Raw genomic sequence first — 26,158 nt, forward strand, 5'->3', positions numbered from 1 at the left:
AAGCTTTCTGTCTTTCACCATTAAATGTTAGCTTAGCAACATGGCGAAACCTCATCCCTACAAAAAATGCAAAAGATAAGCTGGCATGGTGGTGCTCACCTGCAGTCCCAGCTACTCGGGAGGCTGAGATGGGAGAATAACCTGAGTGTGGCAGACGGAGGCTGCAGTGAGCTGTGATCGTGCCACTGTACTCCAGCCTGGGTGACAGAGTGAGACCCTGTCTCGAAAAAACAAAAACAAGCCAGGTGCAGTGGCTCATGCCTGTAATCTTAGCACTTTGGGAGGCCGAGGCAGGTGGATCACCTGAGGTGGGGAGTTTGAGACCAGCCTGACCAACGTGGAGAAACCCCATCTCTACTAAAAATAGAAAATTAGCCAGGCGTGGTGGCACATGCTTGTAATCCCAGCTACTAGGGAGGCTGAGGCAGGAGAATCGCTTGAACCTGGGAGGCGGAGGTTGCGGTGAGCCAAGATCATGCCGTTGCACTCCAGCTTGGGCAACAAGAGCAAAACTCCGTCTCAAAAACAAAACAAAACAAAACAAAAAAAACAAAATGATGTTAGCTGTGGATTTTTCATAGATACCCTTTATTAGGTTGAAGAAACTCCCTTTTATTTTTAGTTTGTTCAATGCCTTTTTCATGAAGGGTGGTAATTTGGTCAATGAGTTTTTCTGTGTCTATTGAGACGATCATGGGTTTTTGTCCTTTATTTTACTGAAAGGGTGATTTGCATTAATTAGTGTTCAGATGTTAAAACAACCTTTCATCATGTGGTCATGATGTATAATCCTCTTTCCTTCCTTCCTTCCTTCCTTCCTTCCTTCCTTCCTTCCTTCTTCCTTCCTTCCTTTCTTTCGTCTTGCTCTGTTGCGCAGGCTGGAGTACCTTGGCATGATCACAGCTCACTGCAACCTCGACCTACTGGCTCAAACAATTCTTGCACCTCAGCCTCCCAAGTAGCTGGGGCTACAGGCGTGCACCACAATGCCTGGTTAATTTTTTAATTTTTTTATAGAGATAGGGTCTCACTATATTACCCAGGCTGGTCTTGAACTCCTGAGTTCAAGAGATTCTCCTGCCTCAGCCACCCAAAGTGCTGGAATTACAGGCGTAAGCCACCACACCTGGCCCTTTTTATACGTTGCTGGATTTGTTTTGCTAGTATTTTGTGGAGAATTTTCACGTCTCTATTTATAAGAAATATTGGTCTGTAGTTCTCGTTTCTTATGATGTTTTTGTCTAGTTTTGGTATCAGGGTAATGCTGGCCTCAGACTGAGTTGGTAAGTGTTCTTTCTTTTACATTTTGGCAGAGTTTGTGAAGGGTTGGTAGTAATTCCTTAAATGTTTGGTGGAATTCACCAACGCAGCTTTCTTGGCCTGGGCTTTTCTTTGTGGATAGTTTTCTTATTTATCAATCCAATCTTTTAATTGTCATAAATGTATTCAGGTTTTCTGTTTCTTCTAGAGTCAGTTTCTATAGTTTGTGTCTTTCTAGGACAGAGGTGTCCAATCTTTTGGCTTCCCTGATCCACACTGGAAGAAGAAGAATCATCTTGGGGCACACATAAAATACACTAACATTGACGATAGCTGATGAGTTAAAAAAAAAAAAATGGCAAAGAAATCTCATAATGTTTTAAGAAAGCTTACAAATTTGTGTTGGGCCGCAGATTGGAGAAGCTTGTTCTAGGATTTGTTCATTTCACCTAAGTTACTAATTTGCCGGTGTACTGTTTATATTTATTTGAAAGAGCTCCTTACACTCTAGCTGCTGATGGCTCCTCCTTGAATCTCTCTCCTTTTGATTTTCATGATGTGCTTTCTTAATAGTCTTGTGACTTTGGCCTCATTAGAATGGGGACGATGAGAGGGCCCCCCACCGTTGAGTGCTCGTCAGGGTCAGATGAGCGGTGCCTGGGACGTGTGGAGTGTGGCGCCTGACTCTGGGGAAGCACTAAGCGCCTGCTCGCTCTCGTTCTCACCCTCCCGGCTGCCTCCAGCTCTGGCTACTCACCCTCAGCCTCAGCAGCCATTCTTCAGGCCAGTGACTTTCAGCTGGGGGTGATTTTACCTCCCTGGGGAACTTTGGCCATGTTCGGAGACATCTTTGGTGTCACCACCAGAGGCTTGCGATTGACTACCAGCAGGAAGAGCCCCAGACACTGCCAAACACCCCGCAATGCACACGCATCCTGCTGCAGCAAAGAATTATCTGGCGCCGAATGGTAGTGCTGAAGTCTCTATGGAAACAGCTCTCCATGACTGTTGTAGAAATAGTAGAAAATATAGTTAAGCCAAAAAAAAGAAAGAAAAAAGAAAAAGAAGAAAAATCTCTTATAATCTTGCCACATTGATAGAACTTCTGTTAGGAAGGAGTATTTTTTATTTTAGAAATAGGAAAGTTTTAAGAATATTCTGGCTCCTTTGAGTTTCCTCCCAGCGATGTCACCTGGTCGTGGTGTGACACAATATGTGCAGTGCTGGTTCAGTCTGTAGATGGTCTCTCCCTCCTTCTTGATGAAGGGCAGGGGCAGTCCCTAGAAGGTGGGCTTAGTCAGGTGAGGGTGAGCAGGGCCCCTGGTTTGTCTGTAGTGTGGCTTGGCGTCTTTCCATTGAACTCTGTGTGCATCTAGATGTGTGTGCATAAGGATGTCCCCGAGTCACCACCCAGCTGGAATGTAGACCAGTACGTTCAACTCTGTAGCCTCATTAGTTAGGGGAAAGAATACAACTTGGGTTCATTTTGGCAGGCCCACTTGGGTTGCATTGTTTGATTATGTAGTAGGTCCCAAGAGTTTTTCTGGGGCCAAGGGCAGCCCAGGCAGGGCACGTGCCCTTGCTGCAGCCAAACACAGACATCATTTGTCCCCTCAGCGTTTGTCACACCTTGATCTCACGTGTCTCCCTTGTAAAGCTCTGTCTCTTGTGTGCTCAGGCGAGACCCGGGGCTCAGATGACGTCTCCCGGAGGAGACACTGGCTTAGCCTGGGCTCTCCTTGGAAAGGTAGCAGATATAAGCTTCAGGCCTCCCTGTGAGAAATCAAACTTGCTCAAAGTTGCTGTGCATTGCCGCATGTCGGTGTCAGAGGCCGAGCCAGCCACCCAAAGGCGCTGAGGCTCAGCCATGGTGGGGTGAACAGGGGTTCAGTATGTTACTTCTCACCCTCTACCATTTGCAGAATGTCAGAGGTAGGTGCATTGGCCCAGCCTTGCAACCGGCTTCCGGTTTGCTGGTGAGGCCCTGAGAAATGCTTGGCCGGGGCGGAGCCTGGGCTTCTGATCTCCAGGCCAGCCATCTGCCCTCTCCACTCCTTTCTCTCCCAGGAGAGGTCTGAGTCAGCCCATCTGAGCTCCACCGGGGCCCAGACTCCATATGCTTAGGCCCTGGGGCCACTAACAGCTGATCTACAACCATGACCTTGGAATCACCAGGGAATTTCAAAAACAGGCAGGGTTCCAAATCTACATTGAGACATCTCTCCTGGGTCAGCCAGGAGGTGAGGGACCACTGTTCTGGCCCCCTCTTTTTACAGAGGAAGAAGCAACACCCAGCCTGAAGGAGGAGACTGACCACAGCCAATGAATCCCCCAACGCCACCTTCACCTTCTCTCTCTCTCCCTCTCCTGCTGGTGTGTGTTTCGGGGGTGTGAACATGTGGACTCGTACGTGCCATGTATATGACCTTCCCTCTGTCTGCTTTAAGCCTTCCCTGATATAGCGTGTGGCCTGCAGGGTCTGCTTGATGCCGACATCGACCCCGCAATGGGGACAGACCCTGGGGATGTGTGATCCTGAGTCGGCGGGGGGCCCGCTGTTCTTTGGGAGCTAAAATCTGCCATTTCGCTTAGCAGAGATCCCAGTTCACAATAGAAGAGGTGGCCGCCGACAGCTTAGAAACGCGGCCTCTGGCTTCATGAAAGGTGACTTTGAAAAGCTGCATTTGTGCTTGACGAGGTCTGGGAAGCTGAGCTTTACGGTGACAAATGATTTCAGCACGAGGCCACGCTGTCAGGAGCAGTAGGGGATAAAAGGCTCCTTCTCCAAGGCTCCCCTTTAAAACATTTCTTTTTATTACGAACTATTTCAAACACACACACGAGTGGAGAGAACAGTACAATGAAGCCCCATATACCCATCACTCATCCAGATTAGATGATCAGCACGATTTGGCCACATTGCTTCACTATCTCCTCTTTCTTTCTTCTCTTTCTTTCTGATGGAGTATTTAAAATAAAATCTCAACCATCATGTGGCTTCACCTTTGTATCTTCCTCTGAAAAAAAGATATTTTCTTACATAACCACGAAGCCATTACCACACCTGACAAAGTCAATATTAACCCCTCGGGGCCATCTGATACCCAGCCCATAATCAAATGTCCCTGTTTGCCCTAAAATGGGCTTTCTATACTGTTGGAATCTGGATTCAGAAAAGGCTCATGTGCAGTGTTTGGTCATTAGGTCTGTTATTTATTTAATTTTTTTGGAAACAGGGTCTCGCTGTGTCACCTAGGCTGGAGTGCAGTGGTGCGATCATGGGTCACTGCCACCTCCAACTCCCAGGCTCAAGGGACCCTCCTCTCTCAGCCTCACAAGTAGCTGGGACTTGTAGTCAGGCATGTGCTGCCACGCCTGGCGAATTTTAAAATTTTCTGTAGAGATGGGCCCTTGCTATGTTGCCCAGGCTGTTCTCAAACTCCTGGGCTCAAGTGATCCTCTAGCCTTGGCCTCCAAAGTGCTGGGATTACAGGCATGAGCCACTTCACCCTGCCTAGGTCTTGGGCTGATCCCCACCCTTCCTCTTATAAATTTAATGACATTGACTTATTGTAGAAACCTGGCTATTTCTGCTTAAGTTTGCTCCACATCCTGGGCTCCTCTGTCTGCTTCCTCATGGCGTTGAACTCACCTCCCTCCCCTATGCTTCCTGTAAGTGGATGTCAGCATTAGAGGCTCAATGAGAATGAGGTTCACCTTTTCTTTCCCCAAGAACAGGCCATGGGTGGTTCTGGGTGCTTCTCACTGTCTTATCGGGGGCATGCCTGGTTGGCTTGTCTCTCTTTTCGTTATGGTCAAAAGGACCTGTGGGTTCAGAGGGTGACAGCTCCACCCGTCCATGGTAAAGTTCCTTGTCTCGTAGCTCATCTTCAAAGATGGTCCCCAGCGAATGTGCCTCCCAGTGTTCTCACCCTTAGGTAGTCTCCTCCCCGGGGCTGAATCCGGGCTGGCTGGCTGACTTGCTTTTGCCCACTATGGTGTGGTGGAGTGACCTCGTTTGATTTCTGAGGCTGGGTCATAGAAGCCTTGTCCTCTGAAAGTCTCCAGTCTTTCAGAACATGCACTCTGGGGGAAGCCAGCTGCCATGAAAGGAGTGAGACTATTCTGTGACCACCATGAGGGGAGGAAGCCCAAGCTAACCATGGGGAGAGGCACCTAAAGAGAGAGAGAGAGAGAGAGAGAGAGAGAGAGAGACCCACCAGCCCTTGCTGCCTCCTGCAGTCTCAGCTGAGGCACCAGACACCAGACTGCTGAAGACATCCTGGGTATCCTGTCTAGTTGAGTTTTCAAATCACCCCATTCCCAGCTGCCGTTTGACTCCAACTGTATGAGAGGCCCCAGGTGAGATCTGCCCAGCTGAGCCCTGTCAGCTCATATTCAGTCAACTCTGAATGTGAGAGGTAATATGAAATTGTTGTCATTAGTTACCACATTTAGGGATGGCTTGTTATTAACTGGGAACACCAATCAACTTTTCCCCTACATGTTTTAACCATTGCCTGAATCAATCACTTTATTAGAAGTTACAAAAATGAATTTCTAATTCCATCATTCCTCTCACATTTATTTGCTTGGTTACCCTGAGATAAGGTCCCTAGATGAAAGATGGGGAAATGATGGGATTCTCTCCTTTTCATGGATGGCCCACTCTGCTTTGAAAGTGGTGATCTGACCCTTCCTGGATTCTTGGCCCAGATCAAGGTAGGAGAGAAAGAGGAAGACAGATAAGAGGTGGAAGGTGAACAGGAGACTTGGTTTCCAAGGAAACCACCAGGTAATCATCAGGCCCTCTGAGGATCATTATTTCTTTCTCTTGCTAAAAGCCAGATGCTGTCACCTTCTAAGCCAGCTCAGATGCTTGGGCAGGCACTAAAATGGGTCCTCAGGGGAGGCAATGGGTGTGAGACCCTGTGGGGTAGCTGCTTCCACCCTCAGGCTGGCTCCCTCTCCAGGGCCTGTAGGTCCTCACCCCTTCCTCTCAAAGACAGACCCCTTACCCCAAATTTCCTCGGGCCACGAGGAGTGCCCAGTTCTGGGCTGAGGGCTGCATGCAAAGCTGTCTTCCCAGGAGCTCCAAGGGACAGGATGACTTTGCTCAGAGTCATGTCCTGGGCCTTCATCTGTGAGAACATTAAATCTGAGGACCCTGCCTTGTCCCAGGGTGGAGAGATGGTGCCCTGAATTCCAAATCCTTCAGAAGGAAAATAAACAATGACCCTGTGTCCAGTGATCAGAGGTGACTCTAGAGTGAGCCTGGCCATGGTGCAAGAGCTGCCTGGGGCAGTTAAGAGCCACTATTTATTTATTTATTTTGATTGATTGATTGATTGATTGATTGAGATGGAGCCTTGCTCTGTCGCCCAGGCTTGAGTGCAGTGGCGCGATCTTGGCTCACTGCACCTCCGCCTCCTGAGTTCAAGTGATTCTCCTGCCTCAGCCTCCTGAGTAGCTGGGACCACAGGCATGTACCACCACACCCAGCTAATTTTTGTATTTTTAGTAAAGATGGGGTTTCACCACGTTGGCCAGGCTGGTCTTAATCTCCTGCCCTCAGGTGATCCACCCACCTTGGCCTCCCAAAGTGCTGGGATTACAGGCATGAGCCACCGCACCCGGCCGAGAGCCACCATTTAATGAGCACTTACTATGTGCAGGACAGACTGAGGGCCACTCAGTGCTGCAGACTAGTGACCTCACAGATCCTTGCAAGAGTTCCCTGAATGGGCGTACCCTTCAACCCAGTTCACAGATGTAGGGATGGAGGCCCAGCAAGGTCGAGCCACTTGTCCAAGGTCATGCCAAGTGCCGCCTGCCGTCTAACTGCAGAACCGATTCAGACATTCGTCCCTTGCCAAGCCCCGTCTTGCTGGGAGTCACTCTGGCAATGAGAACATCTTGTTTTATTATTTACCTCCAACTGTGCACCTGGATTTGTTGGGTGACCCATAAGGCATAAAGGATGGAGGAGTCCTACTCCAGGCTGGTGCCTGAGTCCTGATTGTGTGTGGGCCCCCTTGCCCCCCCACCCCACCCTGGGGCACTCAGGGCAGATCTGAGTTCTGATTGGCTGGACCAGCTTTGGGTGGGGCTGGTCTAGACGTGGTCGGTCATGCACATTCACAGACGTGCTCAATGCAGTCGCTGCCTGGGCAGTGGAGCTGGTGCCGTCTTTGGCATTCTCCGCAGTGTGGAACAGACTTTATTTGTTCTGCAATAGTATCCGACAGCATCCGGTTTAATGGATGCATGGAGGAAATACCGCTAAACACAGTGTCCCCCTCATCAGAAACAATGGCTGGACACGTGTGAACATTTAGGAGGTGTTGCTTCAGTAAACCAAGCTCTTACGAATGGGGGAGGGAACACCATTCCCTACAATGATTGTGCCGTCTGAGCTCGGGTTAGAAGGAGAGGGGTCCAGGGTGGGCCCGCGAGGTTCTTGTCCATGCCGAGCCTGGCTCACATCAGGGCAGGATCACCTCCGCCCAAGGTGGGCTTGGGTGGACCTACTGGCCACCTCTCAGGAACTCAGAACAGCACTGGGTGCTTTCGCCTGGGATTTCAACACATCCCTCCAAGAACCTTGCGAGTCAGGGAGCACTGCGATCCCCATTTCACAGGTGAGGCAGCTGAGGCTCCGCTCACCTCGTTCATTCAAGGTGACATAGCTGTTTTGCTAAATGGAGCCAGGATTAACATGCTGGTCTGGGAACCTTCTGTTCTCTTCCCAGCTGACAAGGAAACTTCACTATCATGGATGCATCAAGACCTTAGATTATATTTTCTCTGATCACAAGGGTAATATGTCGTGATTTCTAAAATAGAGACGTTAGAAAATATAGAGAAAAAGAAAAACATAAAAGTTACTGTGCCCCTATTCAGAGATAAAAGATGTCTATTCTTAGACCAGTGGCTCTCCAACTAGAGCACACATTAAAATCACCTGGAGGGCTTGTTAAAGACACAGATTTCCTGGCTCCATCCTGAGTGTCTGAGTCAGTAGACCTGGGTAAGGGCTAAGAATTTATGTTTTTACTGATTCCTGGGTGATTCCTTTCTTTGGGACAACTGCTTAGATTAGGGTCTGTCAACCTCGGCACCACTGGCACTTGGGGCTGGCGGGTTCTCTGCTGCAAGGCTGTCTTGTACACTGCTGGGTGGTCAGCAACGTCCCTAGCCTCTATCCTCTAGATGCCAGAAGCACCTTCCCCCTGAGCTGTGACAGCCGGAAATGTCTGCAGACATTACCAAATGTCCCCTGGGGTGGGGAGCAAAACTGTTCCCAGTGAGCAGTCCTGTTCTATTCTTGTTTTCTTTTTTTGTTGTTTCTTTTTGAGACGGAGTCTCGCTCTGTCGCCCAGGCTGGAGTGCAGTGGTGTGATCTTGGCTCACTGCAAGCTCTGCCTCCCGAGTTCAAGCGCTTCTGGTTCAGCCTCCTGAGTAGCTGGGATTACAGGCACCTGCCACCACATACGGCTAATTTTTGTATTTTTAGTAGAGACAGCGTTTCGCCATGTTGGTCAGGCTGATCTCAATCTCCTGACCTCAGGCGATCCACCCACCTTGGCCTCCCAAAGTGCTGAGATTACAGGCGTGAGCCACCACGCCTGGCCTCTATTCTTGTTTTCTATGTCTATTTATATTTGCACAGAGAGACAGTCCTCCATCACACACATGCACATATACACATGAACACATGCATGCACACACATGCAGAACACACACGAACATACATACATATTTTTCTTTGGGAATAATGTCAAACTATAAACACAGTTTTATAACTTGCTCTTTTTCACCTAACAACACATTGCCAATTAACTCAGCAATTAGCTTTGCTGGCAGCAGAGAGAAACAGGTTTTCTGTACAGACGATGCGGGAAGCATCACTGAGAGCCTACCACATGGCTCTGGGCCAGGAAGCGGGCAGCAGAGGGGGCACCTTTCAGATCCACCATCCTCTCCTCGGTGCAAGTGCAGGAACCTCCAACTTCGGGCAGGTATGTCCACCTCTTACAAAGCTCTCTGTCTGACTTCCAAAAGCTCTGGATTTAGCTTGTAAGAAAAATGAGTCATCTGACAACATGGTTGTGAACTAGGACAGAGGTGCTCAGGGATGCAGGGCTGTTCTCTCCAGCCTTGCACCGTCTTCCCCCCTCAGTGGGGTCTAGAGGTGGACCAAGAGACCCCAAGCCAGTGCAGAGTGAGTGTCCCCGGCTGTCCCCTGTTTGCCTGGGGGTGGCCAGGCTGGGACTGCATCAGGCAATGGCTGTGGCTATTGTCAGGCAGGCAGGCTGCCCACCACACAGGCCTGACAAAGGCCCTGGAGGGGGTTCCTGGGGCTTTCTATGGGATGCTGGCTTTTGCTATTCCAGTTATCCCTGAGGTCTCCTTGGCTGTCAGCCTCGTGGTTCATTGTCTCCAAGCCAGGAATCGGCCACTGCCCACTGCCCTGAGTGGGGTCTGGTCTTTGGGCTCAGTGTTAGGGTAGTTGCTGGAAACTGCAAGAGGCTGGCTGGGCAGGAATGTTGCAAAGAGAATGCAAGGAAGATGAGAGAGCCGGGTTGCGACCCTCACCGCTGCCTCTCCTGACACCCTCTCCTCCCTCCTCCTGCCCTTGCTAAAATAGTTTGGGGGGAATTGACTCAGCCTCAAGGGATGGGCCCTGACGGGTCTAAACAATCCATGCGATCCTGTCCTCTGTCCCATGGGGTTTCTGTGCCAGAGCTGTGTGGGCATCTAGTGTGTGCCTCTCTTCCCAACTGTGTAGTCAGGTTAGTGGCTTGAAATTAGCCATGGGGTGGCCGGGCGCGGTGGCTCACACCCATAATCTCAGCACTCTGGGAGGCTGAGGCTGGCGAATCACCTGAGGTCAGGAGTTTGAGACCAGCCTGGCCAGCATGGTGAAACCTTGTCTCTACTGAAAATACAAAAATTAGCCGGGTGTGGTGGCAGGTGCCTGTAATCCCAGCTACTCGGGAGGCTGAGACAGGAGAATCACTGGAAATGGGGAGGTGGAGATTGCAGTGAACCGAGATTGCGCCACTGCATTTTAGCCTGGGCAACAGAGCAATACCCAGTCTCCAAAAAAAAAAAAAATTCAACCATGGGGAGAGTGCTTACACCACAGAAAATGGCACATGCTATAAATTAGAGCTTTTCCTCACACCCATCCCCACCCCAGAGAGCTGTTTTAGCTACACACCACTGACCCTCTCCCACTAATTGTGATCAAGGAGCCAGGCAACAAGCTGCTGCTGGTGGCCACCGCACAACCACAGAGGGCTGACAGCAGGAGGACAGTGCGGAGAGACAGAAAGAGCATGGCTGCTGATGACATGCCTGATCATGCCTCACCTCTGGACTTTTTGGTTACATTTTTTCGGCATTCTTGAGAGCATCCTAAATGCTGCACCATGGCCCTGGGGTGATTGACAGAAGGCAACACAAATGCCAGGTGAGGACCTTCAGCCCCAGGCCACTGTGGAACAAGCAGGGCTGTTTTTGTCAGAGCGAAATTCTCTAGCCTGTCAGTGTTGCTGGGTGGACCTTCCCCTTCCTCCTGCCTCCCGAGGGGATGCTGCCCCAAAAGGGTCCATTTCTCAGTCTCCCCTGCCCTTAGAGATGAGCCCTGTTTTTGCCCTTTTGTGATATAAAGTTAGAAGGATGGGAAAGAGAGGAGAGAGGAGACAGGGAGAGGGGGGAGGCCAGGGACACCCACAGGCTATGGAGGGGCGATTTCACAACATGGGAGTTCCTTTGTTGTTTTCTTTTTTTCTTTTCTTTTCTTTCTTTCTTTCGTTGTTTTTTTTTTTTTCTTTGAGATGGAGCCTCGCTCCGTTGCCCAGGCTGGAGTGCAGTGGTGCGATCTTGGTTCACTGCAACCTCTGCCTCCTGGGTTCAAGCAATTCTCCTGCCTCAGTCTCCTGAGTAGCTGGGATTACAGGCACGTGCCACCACACCGGCTAATTTTTGTATTTTTAGTAGAGATGGGGTTTCACCATGTTGGCCAGGCCGGTCTAGAACTCCTGCCCTCAAGTGATCTGCCTGCCTGGGCCTCCCAAAGTGCTGGGATTACAGTCATGAGCCACCGCACCCAGCCCCCTTTTTTTTGAGAGGGAGTCTCGCTCTGTCGCCCAGGCTGGAGTGCAGTGGTGCGGTCTAGGCTCACTGCAACCTCTGCATCCTGGGTTCAAACAATTCTCTTGCCTCAGTCTCCCAAGTAGCCGGGACTATAGGCACACGCCACCATGCCTGGCTAATTTTTGTATTTTTAGTAGAGACGGAGTTTCACCACGTTGGCCAGGCTGGTCTGGAACTCCTGGCCTCAAGTGATCCACCTTCTCGGCCTCCCAAAGTGCTGGGATTACAGGCATGAGCCACCATGCCCCCAGCCACCTTTGTTGTTTTCTGAGGATATTTTAACAACTTCTGGAACACAAATCTGGCTCTGCACAGTGGCTGGATTGGGCAACGTGAGTCCACTGATGTCCCCGCTGCCCCAGGGGCTCTGGTATCTGGGGCAGAGGTGGGACTGGACAGGTCTGAGCAGGATTTTGGCCAATTCCCCTGGGACTTTCCCAGAAAAGAACTGATGGACCCAGGTAGCTAGGGGCGACCATTCTACACCTAGAGAAACCAAAGTGCTTTGAATTTTTTTTTCCTTGGGACATCTCCCAACCCTATTCATAAGCTTTGGTCTCTTTTGTACAGAAGAATGTGGAGTGAAGCAGAATACAGTGACCTAGGGAAAAAAAGAGGAAACAGCGCAATTTTAGCCCAATTTTTCTGGAGCGAATGGAGACCATGCTTTTGGTATTGTCTGGGAGGGTGCACACCATCAGCAGCCTTGGACCAGGCTGGGAAAAGTGTCCAATCAGCGGAGCCCTCAGGGGCTTGTGCTAGTCTTTGAAGAAAGCCCTTTGGAGCCGGCTTCTCACCTGGTTGTGCTGGGGAAGCAGAATTCTCAAAGGTCACGTCGCCCTCCCGCTGCCCAGCGCTGGGGGGAGGATCCTCTCCTAGTCCCTCCGCAGCATCTGGAAACGGCCTCCTCATGGCCTCTGAGACGTTTTCTCTCTCTCCTGGGGGTTGGGGCTCACTTCCTCCCCTTGATGTCTCCCCGTAGGTTCTGTCCTTGGCTGTTTTGCCTCCAGGGGCTTCCTCGGCAATTTCACCTGTTCCATGGTTTCAGTGATCTTGTCTCTCTGGAATGTGGGTGGACAGCGTTGGGAAGCTGTGAATTCTCCAGCACCAAAACTGTCCTCCCTGAAAGGGACAGACAGCCACTCCCCGCAGGGCTGGAGAGACTTGGGGACCCTGAAGAGCAGGGGTCTCAAACTGCAGTGCTGGAAAGGGCCAGGCAGGTGTGCAGAGGAGAGGCCTGGGCCAGCAGGGAGGGGCAGGGTGCAGTCGGCTGGACGGAGAGTGGCCAGGTACCGGGCGAGGACGGCTGAGCTCCAGCTGCTGTGTGGGGATGAGGAGCCTCAGCTGGGCCAGTGCAATGGCACTTACCCACAGGGATGCTGATGCAAATAAGCACGAGCCTCTTACACGGCGCCTGACATGCAACAGGAGGCATCCTCCATGAAGCTGCTTTTAAAAAAAAATTTTCAAGATGGAATCTTGCTCTGTTGCCCAGGCTGGAGTGCAATGGCGCAATCTCGGCTCACTGTAGCCTCGATCCCCTGGGCTCAAGCGATTCTCGCATCTCAGCCTCCTGAGTAGCTGGAACTACAGGCATGCACCACCATGCCTGGCTAATTTTTTGTATTTTTCTTTTGTAGAGTTGGGGATCTCACTATGCTGCCCAGGCTGGTCTTGAACTCCTGGGCTCAAGTGATCTGCCTGCCTTGGCTTCCCAAAGTGTTGGCATTACAGGCATGAGCCACTGTGAGTGGCTCAGGAAGCTTCTCGATTCTTCCACATTGATCTCTCCCTCCTCTGAATGGTTGTCATGGCGTTGTGCCCCTCATGTGGTCCTGATCACATATTTCTCAGGTGACGGGATATATCAGTTAGCTATTGGATAATAGTGTCATGTAACAAATGGTCCCCAAACTCAGTGGCTTAGAACAATGGTGATTTGTTCTCATGATTTTGTGGATTGGTTGGAGCTTGGCTGGTGCAGGCTTCTGACTGGCGCAGCTCAGGTAGCTCCCCTTTTCCCTGCTGGTCTGTGGCTCAGGGGGAGCAGTGCAGCTCCACGGGTCTCTCATCCTCCTTGCACGAGTGGCTCAGCTGGGACATGCTTCTTCCAGAGCAGAACATACGAGGCTTCTTGGTTCCTGGCAGGTGGTCACTTTTGCTTATGTGCCATTGGCCAAAGCAAATCCCATGGACAACCTCAAAGTGAAGGAGCAGGGAAGTACCCACTACCCATGACAAGGCCACAGCAAGGGTGTGATTGTCATAGGAGGTGGTGAGTTGGGACTTCAGCCCCGCCCCGCCCACAGGGACGGAAACAGTTTTAGGTGAGTGCCTTTTTGCAGTGGCTGACTCATGGGGACAGGACCCTTCCTGAATGGCCCTGGGACGCTGTTGAGAGCCATCTCTGGGGGAGAGGTTCCAGCAGCCCAAGTGACATATTAGCAAGAATTCGAGCCAGCATTTCTGTGCACAGGGGTAGGGAGTGGGGAGAAGGGCCTAGCAGGGCAGTGTGGTGCATGCAGTAGGTGCCTACTCAGTGTTTGATGGAGGAATATAGACTGTCTTCTGTCCAGGAGTGAGGGAAGCAGATTTTCTCTGGTTGAGGCAGGGAGGAGGCCGGGGATAGAGGCCTGGGGGGCTTTGATGTCCCTTTCTTGCCCCCAGGAAGCACTGCTGACTCCCACAGAGAGCAGAAAAAGAGCAGGTTAACAAAAGGAGTTTATATTTGGTCTTGAAATATATTCCTTCAGGGGTTTCTTTTTTTCTCCAGCAAGTCAGTTCCTTTTCAGTATTTCCTTTCATTTTGTTTTAGATTTATCTTTCTATAAATAGCATGACTGGAATGAAACATTTATTGAGGTACAGCTCTAGCACAGTGTGCAAAATGCATCGCTCTTAAGAGGACAACTTGATTGCGGGTGACCACACCCATGCCCATGCAGCCAACACCCGCATCAAGGCCTAGGAGGTGCCTCACCCCCGGGAAGGCCCCTCATGCCCCTCCCAGAGGGAAGTTCCATTCTGACTTCTATTGCCATTGTGTGTGTTCTACTGTCTGTTCTGGAACTTCATCGCCACGGAATCCCACAGGGTGTGCTCTTTCGTGTCTGCTTGTTTTCTTCGATTGTTAGTGAGATTCCTCCGTATTACTGCGTGTAGCAGCAGTTTGCTCTTTTTTCCTGGTTCTGTAGTAGTCCATTGCATGAATATATCATTACATATCCATTCTACCATTGATGGATGTTTGGGTGGTTTCTAATCTGGGGCTATATTAAGTAACACTGCTATGAACATTCTTGTACATGTCTTTTGTACAAGAAAATGTACAAAATATGCACTCATTTCTCTTGGATATTTGCCTAGGAGTGGAAATGCTGGATCATAGGGTGGATGTATGTCTAGCTTTAGTAGATAGAGAGGGAAAATGGTTTTCCAAAGTAGTTGTATATAATGAGATTTTCTCGATCCGTCCCTCCCTCCCTCTCTTCTTCCCTCCTTCCCTCCCTCCCTTCCTTCTTCTCTCCTTCCCTCTCTCTCTTTCTTTCCTTCCTTCTTTCTTCCCCAATTTGAACTTCCAAGTTAAACGGGGAATTTAGCACATTCACGTTTATTGTGACAATTGATATATTTGTTTTTATCCTTTTCATCTTATTTTATGGTTACTATTTGTAACAGAAATCACCCAGTTGAAGCAGCGAGAGAGTCATCCAAGGAACTGGGTGCTTACATGATGCTTAGAACAACTGGAGGAGGAGGTTTGGCACTGAACTTTCAGGAGTGATTGACTGCCACCTCAGAACTGGCCTGAAAGGGAATTGCTATTTCTGGCACAGCCGGGAACCTGGGGACTCAGCCCACCACCATCCCAGAGGCTGGCCCAGGGTCACACCATCCCTGCTGGATGCAGGGGTCAGAATGCAGCTGCCACAACCGTGGGCTCCAGGACTGCATGGCTTAACCCAGCAGATGAAGCTGGATGCTGCCTCTGCCCTGGGACCTTGGATCCTCACCACCATCCACATTTGCATCTTTTAAATAACCTTGTTTAAACCTCGAATTCTCTCTTCCTAATCCAAGTTAACTATGAAAACTACCCAACCCCCTAAGGTTTCACTTGGCCACTCTGCCTACACCACCTCAAAAGAGAAACCTAGAACTTTTACTTCCCTTCCCTCGCTCCCTTGCTGCTGCCCCCAACTCGACGTCTGAGTTTTGCAGATGCACTGAGAGTGTTTAGTTCCAGTCTCAGCCCATTTATTATTATATTTTCTCTTCTTTTTGTTTTTTGAGATGGAGTCTTTCTCTGTCACCCAGGCTGGAGTGCAGTGGTGCAATCTCAGCTCACTGCAACCTCCGCCTCCCGGATTCAAGAGATTCTCCTGCCTCAGCCTCCTGAGTAACTGGGATTAACAGGTGTCTGCCACCACGCCCAGCTAATTTTTGTATTTTTGGTAGAGACGGGGTTTCGCCATGTTGACTGGGCTAGTCTTGAACTCCTGACCTCAGGTGATCCACCCACCGCGGCCTCCCAGAGTGTTGGGATTACAGGTGTGAACCACCACGCCTGGCCATACATTGTGTCTTATAGTAAGTTTCCCGCCTTTCAATCATCCCTCCTTTAATTACATGATATTTCTCAGGCACATTGTCATCCATGGAAATGTAATTCAAACACGCTTTGGCGCTGGCTGCTATTTCTTGTGTTCTGTCTTCCACTCTTTTGAGACTTTTGTTCCAATTTGATTTTCAACTTGTTAGAGGGTTTTCTGGTCTGCTTCTCTTGGTTTCTTTTCTTGGTCTGTTGCCTTTTCTCACTAGTTGGCAAATTGGTTCTCTCCCTTCTCACTTCCAGGGATGCAAATGAGAAGTCTGCCTCTCTGTTGTCGCAGGGCCCTTTCTGGCTGGAAGCTCCAAAGACTTCTCTTTATCCTGGAACTCAGACGTCTCACCAGGTGTGTATTTTTTATTCATCACGGCTGCCTGGAGTCCTTTCAGATCACAAGATTCACGTCTCTCTTCTACTCTATTATTTCTTAAATTACTATATCTCCTTTTGTTCCTTTCTCTTCTTTTAGAAACGCTATTCCTTACAATTTAGGGTCCTAGATCTGATTCTTCAGCCTCTTACCTTTTGATTCTTGCCTTCGTTTCTCTGTGTTTGTGTCCGACGTCATGGGCGAGCTCTTCCATCTGATCTGCCAGAATGCAGCTTTTGTTCTGTAGCGTATCTTTCCTCCCTTCATGTCCTGGATTGATTTTTTAATTCTGGAAATCGTGTGTGTGCTGAGGAGCCCTGCTGTGTGTTGTGTGCAGAGGAGGCCCTGGTCTGGCCAGGTGGTTCTTTTTCCACCTGCCCAAAGCAGTGATTTCCTTGGCATCTATGTGGGTGGAGTGACAGAAGCCTGACAGCTGGCTCAAACCTGCAGGGAGTAGAAGACATGGGCAGGGGACAACCCAGTTGGCCACACTGGGACCCTTCACCGAGATGTGCCTTGGGAGGGCCATTTGTACTCTCAGGTCTTGGCTGTAGGAGCAGAAGGCCAGTGGCAAAACTACACGGACCCCAAAGAAGCCATGACCCCAATGCCCATATCAGATGTGGCCAACTTGGTTGATGCAGAAAGAGCCAGTGGGGCACAGAGAGCGAAGAAAAGTTCTGCTTAGAGAGGAAGATCAGGACCCAGTCAAGGAGTGGGTCCTTTATGTGGGAGGAAGAGCCAAACGTATATGTGGTTACCAGAGGGGAACTGTGGCAAGGACAGTGCTCAGTGTCCACTAAACCTGACTCATTTTCTTTCCTTCCTTCCTTCCTTCCTTCCTTCCTTCCTTCCTTCCTTCCTTCCTTCCTCCCTCCCTCCCTCCCTCCCTTCCTCCCTCACTCCCTCTCTTCCTTCCTTTCATCCTTTCTTTCTTCTCTTTCTTTTCTTGTTGTTTTTTTTTTTTTTTTGAGATAGGGTCTCACTCTGTCACCTAGGCTGGAGTGCAGTGGCATGATCTTGGTTCATTACGGCCTCGACCTCCTGGGCTCAAGCCATCCTCCCACCTCAGCTGGGCCTGAAAGGGAATCGCTATTTCTGGCACAGCTGGGAACCTGGGGACTCAGCCCACCACCGTCCCAGAGGCTGGCCCAAGGCCACACCATCCCTGCTGGACGCAGGGGTCAGAATGCAGCTGCCACAACCGTGGGCTCCAGGACTGTGTGGCTTAACCCAGCAGATGAAGCTGGATGCTGCCTCTGCCACCTGAGTGGCTGGGACTACAGGTGCACTCCATCATGCCTGGCTAATCTTTTGATTTTTTTTTTTTTTAATAGAGATGGGGTCTTGCTATGTTTTCCAGGCTGGTCTTGAACTCCTGGGTTCAAGTGATCCTCCTGCCTCAGTCACCCAAAATGTTGGGATTACAGGTGTAAGCCACCTTGCCTGGCTAAATCTGGTTCATTTTCTTCCTGACACACAAACAACAGTTCCCAGATTCTCCTGCAGCTGGCTAGGTCCCTGTGGCCATGTGACCTGTTCTAGCCAATCAAATGTGGGCAGAAGGAGCATGTGCTCCTTCCGTGGCATTCCTATGTGCTGTGATCTGGAAGGCCACATGTTGAGGATGGCAGGGCTCCACGATGGAGGGATCTCAGGTTTCAAAGTCACTGCAATGCCAGAGAACTGCATGGGAGAAGCACTCAACCAAGGACATTCATATTGAACTTTCATGAGCAAGAGATGAACTTGTGTTAAACTACAGGTTTGGGGTGTGCTTGTTACGGCAGCTAACCTATGCTGACTAATACAGAAGTCTTTCCTGGAAGCCCCTGCCTAGCCAACTCATTGATGGGAACTGGGTGCGTGCTCCCCACTGAGTCACTGGCAGGTGGGATTGATATCCAAACCATATCAAGGTCTGCCAGCAGGAAGAAGGTGGGAATTGATTCAGGGTAGGCAACCACAAGCAGCTGCCATACTAGTGAGGCTGAACAGCTTTTTATATTTTTATTGGCTAATTCCACACTTGTTTTGTCAATTGCCTCTTCATGTCCTTTGCCTGTTTGTCTGCCATGTTTGGGGTATCCACTGACTTCTGCTATGGAAGCAGAAGACGCCAGGGGCCCACTTTCTCAGCCTCTCTTGCAGGCTGCAGGCTTATGATTGAGGATCTGCCATTCAGAGGCTCTTGCCTCAGAAATGGATTGAAAGCTAATGGCCAGAGGTAGCAGAAGCCGTGCAGACTTGATTCCAGAGAGAGTGAAAGCAATGGCAGCTGACCCGTGGCGATGCCCAGGACCCAGTAAAAAGGTAGCCATGGCATCTTTACTGGACCAGCTGGAGCACAGTTTCTGTTCCTGTCTGGGAGGCCTGCAAGCCTGGTTCTCCAGCCCACCCAGAAAGTCTGTGGTGGTACTTGATACTCATCCCTTTTCTGCTTAGATCAGCTAAGGTCAGTTTCTGTTGCTTGCGAGAAAAAAACTGTCATATTAACCCTCCGTCTGTATTATCTGTTACAAATCTTTTTTCCAGTTGTCAGTAGTCTTTTAACCATACATATATAGTGGTATAGTTACATATATATTATATATATAATATATAATAGCTTTCTCAGAGAGAAGTTTGAGATTCTCATGCAGCCGCATAGATCAACCATTTAGTTTCTGGTTTTCAGGTCGTATTTATTTATTTACTTATTTATATTTATTTATTTATTTTTGAGACAGAGTCTTGTTTTTTCACCTAGGCTGGAGTGCAGTGGTGCAATCACCGCTCACTGCCTCCTGGGTTGAAGCGATTCTCCTGCCTCAGCCTCCTGAGTAGGTGTGATTACAGACGCCCACCACCACGTGGATCTGGCTAATTTTTGTATTTTTAATAGAGATGGGGTTTCACCACGTTGGCTGGCCAGGCTGGTCTCAACTCCTGACCTCAAGTGATCCGCCCACCTTGGCCTTCCAAAGTGCCCGGCCTCAGGTCATGTTGAAAAAGGCATTCCTTAATCCAAGATTATAAATGTATTCAATTAAATTAAAATATTTAAGTTGTTACTGGATTCAAATATTAATATTTAAATATTTTGTTTAAACATATACATAATTTAAAAATTCAAACACTACCACTAGGCTTAAAATTATATAAATAAAAAAGAGTTCTCTGCTGCATTTCTCTGATTCCCAAAACCCCCTCATTAGGGGCACCCACTTTCAGTTTTTGAGTAGATGTTTCATCTTTTTCTTTCTTTCTTTCTTTCTTCTACTTCTTCTTTTTTTTTTGAGATGGAGTTTTGCTCTTGTTGCTCAGGCTGAAGTGCAATGGTGTGATCTTGGCTCACTGCAACCTCCGCCTCCCGGGTTCAGGCGATTCTCCTGCCTCAGCCTCCTGAGTAGCTGGGACTACAGGCATACGCCACCACACCCGGCTAATTTTTGTATTTTTAGTAGAGATGGAGTTTCACCATGTTGGTCAGACTGGTCTTAAATTCTCGATCTCAGGTGATCCACCTGCCCCGGCCTCCCAAAGTGCTGGGATAACAGGTGTGAGCCACCGCCTGGCCTCATCTTTTTCTTAAACCTCCATTTCTAAGTGAAATGGCTTCTACTCTTAATTCCTGATTTTCTTCACTTGCTGATCTCGGATTTGAGATCTCACTTGCTACCATGAAAAATGAGACTTTATTTTCTTACCATCCACACTTCTATTACCTGTCACTGCTCAGCCTCTTTTAAATCTATGGGCCCCCTCTGTCTTTTCTTTTCTTTTCTTTCCTTTTCAGATGGAGTCTTGCTCACTGCAACCTCCGCCTCCCGGGTTCAAGCGATTCTCCTGCCTCAGCCTCCGGAGCAGCTGGGATTACAGGTGCACACCACCACATCCGGCTAATTTTTGTGTTTTTAGTAGAGGAGGGGTTTCACCATGTTGGCCAGGCTGGTCTGGAACTCCTGACCTCAAGTGATCTGCCCACCTCAGCCTCCCAAAATGCTGGGATTACAGGCTTGAGCCACTGCACCCTGCCCGTTTTTTTCTTTTCTTTATAAAAGTTGAAATCCATTAGCTGTATCTAGTTTTGGGATGTGCATGATAATTGGATACATTCATATAATCAAATCAGGGTAATTGGGATGTCCATCATCTTAAATATTTATCGTTTCCTTGTGCCAGGAACATTAGGATTATCCTTTTCTAGCAATTTTGAAGTGTACAATCGATTAATGTCACCCTACTGATCTATTGAACACCAGATGTTATTTCTTCTACCTAAGTGTGTATTTGTACCCACTCATCAACCTTTCTTCATCCCCTCCTTTCCCCCTCCCCTTCCTGGCCTCCAGTAAGCAGGTTGCTGTTGCAAATTATGTATTGAAGAAACTGGTGCTTTGTCCTATGGTTGCCTGCAGTCTGGATTTTGCTGGTCACGTCCCCTTAGCTTTGTTGAGCAGGCTCCCCAGTCCCTGTATTTCTTGTAATTTGATAGTTGGCAAACTTTTTCCGTAAAGAGCCAGCGAGTAAATATTTTAGGCTTTGTGGGCCATAACAGTCTCTGTGGCAATTCCTCAACTCTGCTGTCACAGCGAGGCCGCAGCCAGAGACAACATGTAAACAGCGGAGCAGGGCTCCGTTCCCACAGCGTGGGATCTGGGTCCCAGTTTGCACAGCCCTGAGTCGAGGGTGGATCTGATCCAGGTCTGATACAGCATTTCAATGGTGATGCCACAGCCTTCCACACCGAGGCACTTAACACCCCATTGTTCCCAATTGCATTTTAACTCAAAAAATACAAAAAGAGATCAAAACTGAAAGTGCAGTTTCCTCATGGTCCCACCACATTTTGGAGAAGTGTATAAATGGAGAAGTGAAAGCTCCGTCTTCTGCCCCTTCCCCATGAGAAAGCCTCTATTAACAGCCAGGTCAGTTTCTTCCAGACTGTTAACATCCGTGTGAGCGCACATGTCTACGCTGCGTGGAGCCTGCCTGCTTCCTGCCCTGCAGGCGTGTCTGCTGTGGGAAGGCTGGAGTTCTGACCTTCCCCCTCCCCCTCTGGGTGACAGGTGGCTCAGTTCTCTTCCCTGCCACGTTCAAGACCAGGTTGCGGGAGGGGGTGAATGTCACTACTCCCCTGCCTGCCACTGTGGAGAGGGGAGACCCTCGCCCCTTTTCTGAATTTTTCCTTACCCCTTTCCTTGGAATAAAGCAAACACCAGACCCAAATGGATTTTAAGTGACACTTTCCCAAGAGTCTGGAGAGGGGACAGAGACTGGACGTGGTGTGTCCTGCCTGAGCCGACTCACCTGCTTACGAGGGCAGAGGCAGGCTGGGGTGGGGCTCATACGCCCCAGAAGCACCCTGGCTCCTCGCTCTCCCATGCCTCTCCCTTTATGTCCTCTGCTATCCAGCGCCTGGGCCCCGGCCCTCCCTGGGACACCATTCTGCCCTGCCCCAGTCCTGGCTCTCCAGTCCCTTTCGGGGACTCACCTCTGGCACCCACTAGATGGCGCTCCCGGCCACTCAGCTCCCCCTGCCTCGTTTTGGGTGGTGCTGGATGTCGGGAGCGCTGGCCTCTGCTCTGCTGATTTGCAGGTGGGAATGCAGAGTGAGCCCGGTGCAGGGGATAGGAGATGGGGGAGTCGAGAGCTGGAGTCAGGCGCCGCTCACGCTGGGATGACGAGGTGTTAACCTCAGACTCTGGGTCCCTTTGGGCCGAAGCTTTAAGAAAACAGGGGCGGCGAGTCCGGCGTCCCAAGGAGCCTTGCCAAGCTGGGCATGGAGAACGGGCCTCCTGGAAGGCCACCCGCCCAGCTACCAAAGAGGCCGCAGAGCTGGAGCCGGGACTTGGAGGATCTCCTTCAGAGAGGCAGGAGGGCGGTCCGAACGTGCCTCCACCCCTGACCTCAAGCCCATGTGGAGAGGGCCAACAGAGCCTCTTGGAGAGCTGGATTTACGTCCTCTGCAGCTTGGGGGACGCGTCGTTGATGGTGACTGACACACCCCAGAGATAGTGACATGCTGATTAAGAGTGACAGCCTGAGGGAGCTGAGCGCAGCATGGCTGGTCTGACAGCTGCTGTCGGTGTCGCGACCCCACCCCACTTCCCCAGCTCCCTGCCTCCTTCCCTGGAGAAGCATCCTCAGCCAATGGAGCCACAATACCTGGTACGTTCAGGGGACGCCCACAGCCCACGGCTAACTGTACAAAAGGCTGTTCCCTCGCCTGCCTCTAGATGGCGATACCTCTGCCCCAGGGCCCTCTGCATATCTGCCAGAGCTGTATTTACCCTGGGACCACGCCTTTACCGTGTCCTTTCTCCTTCCCCGCCCCTCTGCCCTCACATCCTGGGGGCTTGTCCCGAAGAGCTCTCGCCTAGTAAATCCCTATCTTGGGCTCTGCTTTCAGACAGCTGAAGGCAGGGAACACCAGGAGGGGCCCCAGGAAGCTGGCCCCAAGGACGGGATGCTGCGGGAAGATGCCCCGCTGGCCCCTGGTGACTGACTGGAGCCCGTTGTGGGAGGACCCTGGCACGAGGTGGCAGAGCAGCTGCTCAGGCCTCCGCCTGTGGTCACCTGGGACAGGACTCAGGTGGACGGGGATGCCCGGCTCGTTTAATATCACTGATGTTGAGAGACAGATGGGAAAATAGCCGTGAGAAGGACGTGGAGTGGGGAGGCTGTCACTGAACACTACGGACACTTAGAAAAGGGAAAATGACAAGTTCAGGGCCACGGATCACCAATTTAAAGCAAAGTCAGGATTCCTTGGCAGAATTTAACGAAATGCTTCTCTTCTACAGCCAGGGGTCAGAGGGCAGAAGACAAGGTGCAGGACTTCAGAGAAGGCCTAGTTTCCAGCCCAGGGAAGTCCCTTCTCCAAAGTCAGGGCCCCCAGGGGGAGGGTGGGGTCCCTGATATCTGAGATGGACTATCTGGGGAGACACTCTTGAGACACTGAACCCCCAGATTCTCCCATACCTCCTGGCCTGCAGAAGTGGCCCGTTCCCTCTGTTGGAAGACAGAGGTCCTCTCTTGCTTAAAGGACATGCAAAAGCTAAGGGAAGGGACCTTACAAGACAAGGAATTCCTCTCTCCAGCGTCTGTCCCCACCTCCCCTCCTGACCACCAGGCTCAAAGCTGGGATCAGATCTCAGCATGACTTGACCAAGGATGTGCTTTGCATGCCAGGGACCAAGAGGGATTAACAAGCAGAGGAGTGGCGGGAGCAAGCCAGCAGGGACCAGTCGGGTCTGGAGAATATTCCTAGATGTGGACTCTGAAGGTTCTGGATCAAGGGAGGCTGCATAGAAGCTGGAGACTGGAGAGTTAATTAGTAGAGAAAGACTCCCTAACCGCTAAAAAGGCCCTGGGAAGATTCTAATATGTTGCTTGGGAGGGTTCTTTTTTTTGAGACAGAGTCTCTCTCTGTCACCCAGGCTGGAGTGCAGTGGTGCGATCTTGGCTCTGCAACCTCCACTTCCCAGGTTCAAGTGATCCTCCTGTGTCAGCCTCCCAAGTACCTGGGACTGCAGGCATGCACCACCATGCCCAGCTAATTTTTTCTTTTTTTTTAGTAGAGATGGGGTTTTGCCATGTTGGCCAGGCCGGTCTCGAACTCCTGACCTCAAGTGATCTGTCCGCCTCGGCCTCCCAAAGTGCTGGGATTACAGGTGTCAGCCACAGTGCCCAGCACTTGAGACGGTTCTTGAAAGCTTGGAAGAAGTGATAGTGCATAGGCGATGAAGTGGAGATGTCAGAACAGCCCTGGAGAAGGTATGCAAAGTCTCAGAGAAGTGAACAAGCCAGAATGGCTCTTCTATTGTAGGTTGTACAGGAAAACAGCATGACAAGAGTGATGCCATCTTAAAACCGCCATATGATGATGAATGTTTCACCCCCATATACCAAGGTGCTCTGCAGTAAGCTGTTTAAACAATGCCCGTACCATACAAAACCCTTTGTAAAGGTGCTTAGCTAACCCCCTCCCCAAGTGGCTATGAGTTTTGCAATAAAGTCGGAGACGTGGCCACCTGCACATGTTTTACCCTAAAAGCTCGCTACATAAAAGTACTTTCTGCAGGGCAGATGTGGGGATCTACCATTTTGCGGCGGCCCGGAACATCGCTTCTGCTCCTAAGTCCCTATTAAATATTTCTTTACAAGAAACTGGATTTGTCAGCCTCTTTCTTCAGCCTTTCAGCTCCCTTGGCCTTTGCAAGTAGATTTGCACAGATCTGCTCATCATGAAACAGGGTGGAAAACCCACCAGCTGGCCACGTTCTTTGGAAGGTTCCAGCTCTTTACCCAAATGATAAGGTCTGAGCTGTCGAGGAGATGTGGCGTTGCTGAGCAGCCCTGCGGGGGTTGTCCTCGGTGGCCTGGGCCTGGCAGGGGTGGGCTGCCAGGGATCTGGGCTCTCCCATAGCCACAGGGACGACTAGATTCCCGAGTAGCACAGGTCAAAGGGCAGCACTTAACTGTCTGTCACAAGCAAGGGGGTGAGAGGATCAGAATGGACAGCAGGGTTGGGACAGCCGCGGGGGAGCCTGCCCTGCCCAGCCTATGGAGGTGGCTCATAGGACATAGTGTTTCCAGGGGGAAGGTGTCTAGGCAGCCAGCAAGGGTTTTGTTCAACAAATGGAACGAAAAGCAACCAAGAATGGATGAGCAGAAATCCAAGGCCGGATGCCCCAACGGAAAGGAATGATCCCCTGCTGTTTCCAAATCTGAACTTGTTCTCAAACTCAGAATCCATCAGTGGAAGAGGGGCGGGTCCCACGAGGAAGGACCCCGCAGCCATACCATTCCCCAGGACTGTATTGGTTTCCTGGGGCTGCTGTGAAAACCTGCCCCAGACTGGTTGGCTTAAACAATAGAAATGCATTGCCCTGGCCAGGCGCGGTGGCTCACGCCTGTAATCCCAGCACTTTGGGAGGCCGAGGTGGGCGGATCACAAGGTCAGGAGATAGAGACCATCCTCGCTAACATGGTGAAACCCCGTCTCTACTAAAAAAAAAAAAAAAAAAGAAAAAAAAAAATTAGCCAAGCGTGAGGCAGGAGAATGGTGTGAACCCGGGAGGCAGAGCTTGCGGTGAGCCGAGATCGTGCCACTCCACTCCAGCCTGGGTGACAGAGCAAGGCTCTGTCTCAAAAAAAAAAAAAAAGAAAGAAAGAAATGCATTGTCTCCCACAGTTCTGGAGACTGGAAGTCCAAAATCGAGGCATCAGTAGGGCTGGCTCCCTCCAAGGGTCGTGAGGGGTGTCTACGCTGCCTCTCTTCTAGCTCCCTGGCAGTCTTAGGCGCTCCCTGGTTTAGAGACGCATCACCCCGACCTCTGCCTCCATCTTCCCATGATGTTCTGCCCATGTGCTTACTTGTCTCTGTGTCCAAATTCTCTCCTTGCCCCACCCATTTTTTGTTTTTGAGACAGGGTCTCGCTCTGTCTATACTGCAGGATGGAGTGCAGTGGCATGATCATGGCTTACTGTAGCCTTGACTTCCTGGGCTCAAGCGATCCTCCCATCTCAGCCTGCTGAGTAGCTGGACTATAGTTGTGCACCACCACGACAGCCTAATTTTAAAAAATTTTTAGAGATGGTGTCTTGCTGTGTTGCCCAGGCTGGTCTCAAACTCCTGGCCTCAAGGGATCTTCCCACCTCCAATTTCTCCTTTTTATAAGGACACAGTTATAATGTTAGGGCCTATCCTAATAACCTCATCTTAGCTTGATCATCTGCAAAGACTCTATTTCCAAATAAGGTCTCAT

The sequence above is a fragment of the Hylobates moloch genome, unplaced genomic scaffold (genome assembly GCF_009828535.3).
Source record: "Hylobates moloch isolate HMO894 unplaced genomic scaffold, HMol_V3 SCAFFOLD_5, whole genome shotgun sequence".
Taxonomy (NCBI): Eukaryota; Metazoa; Chordata; class Mammalia; order Primates; family Hylobatidae; genus Hylobates; species Hylobates moloch.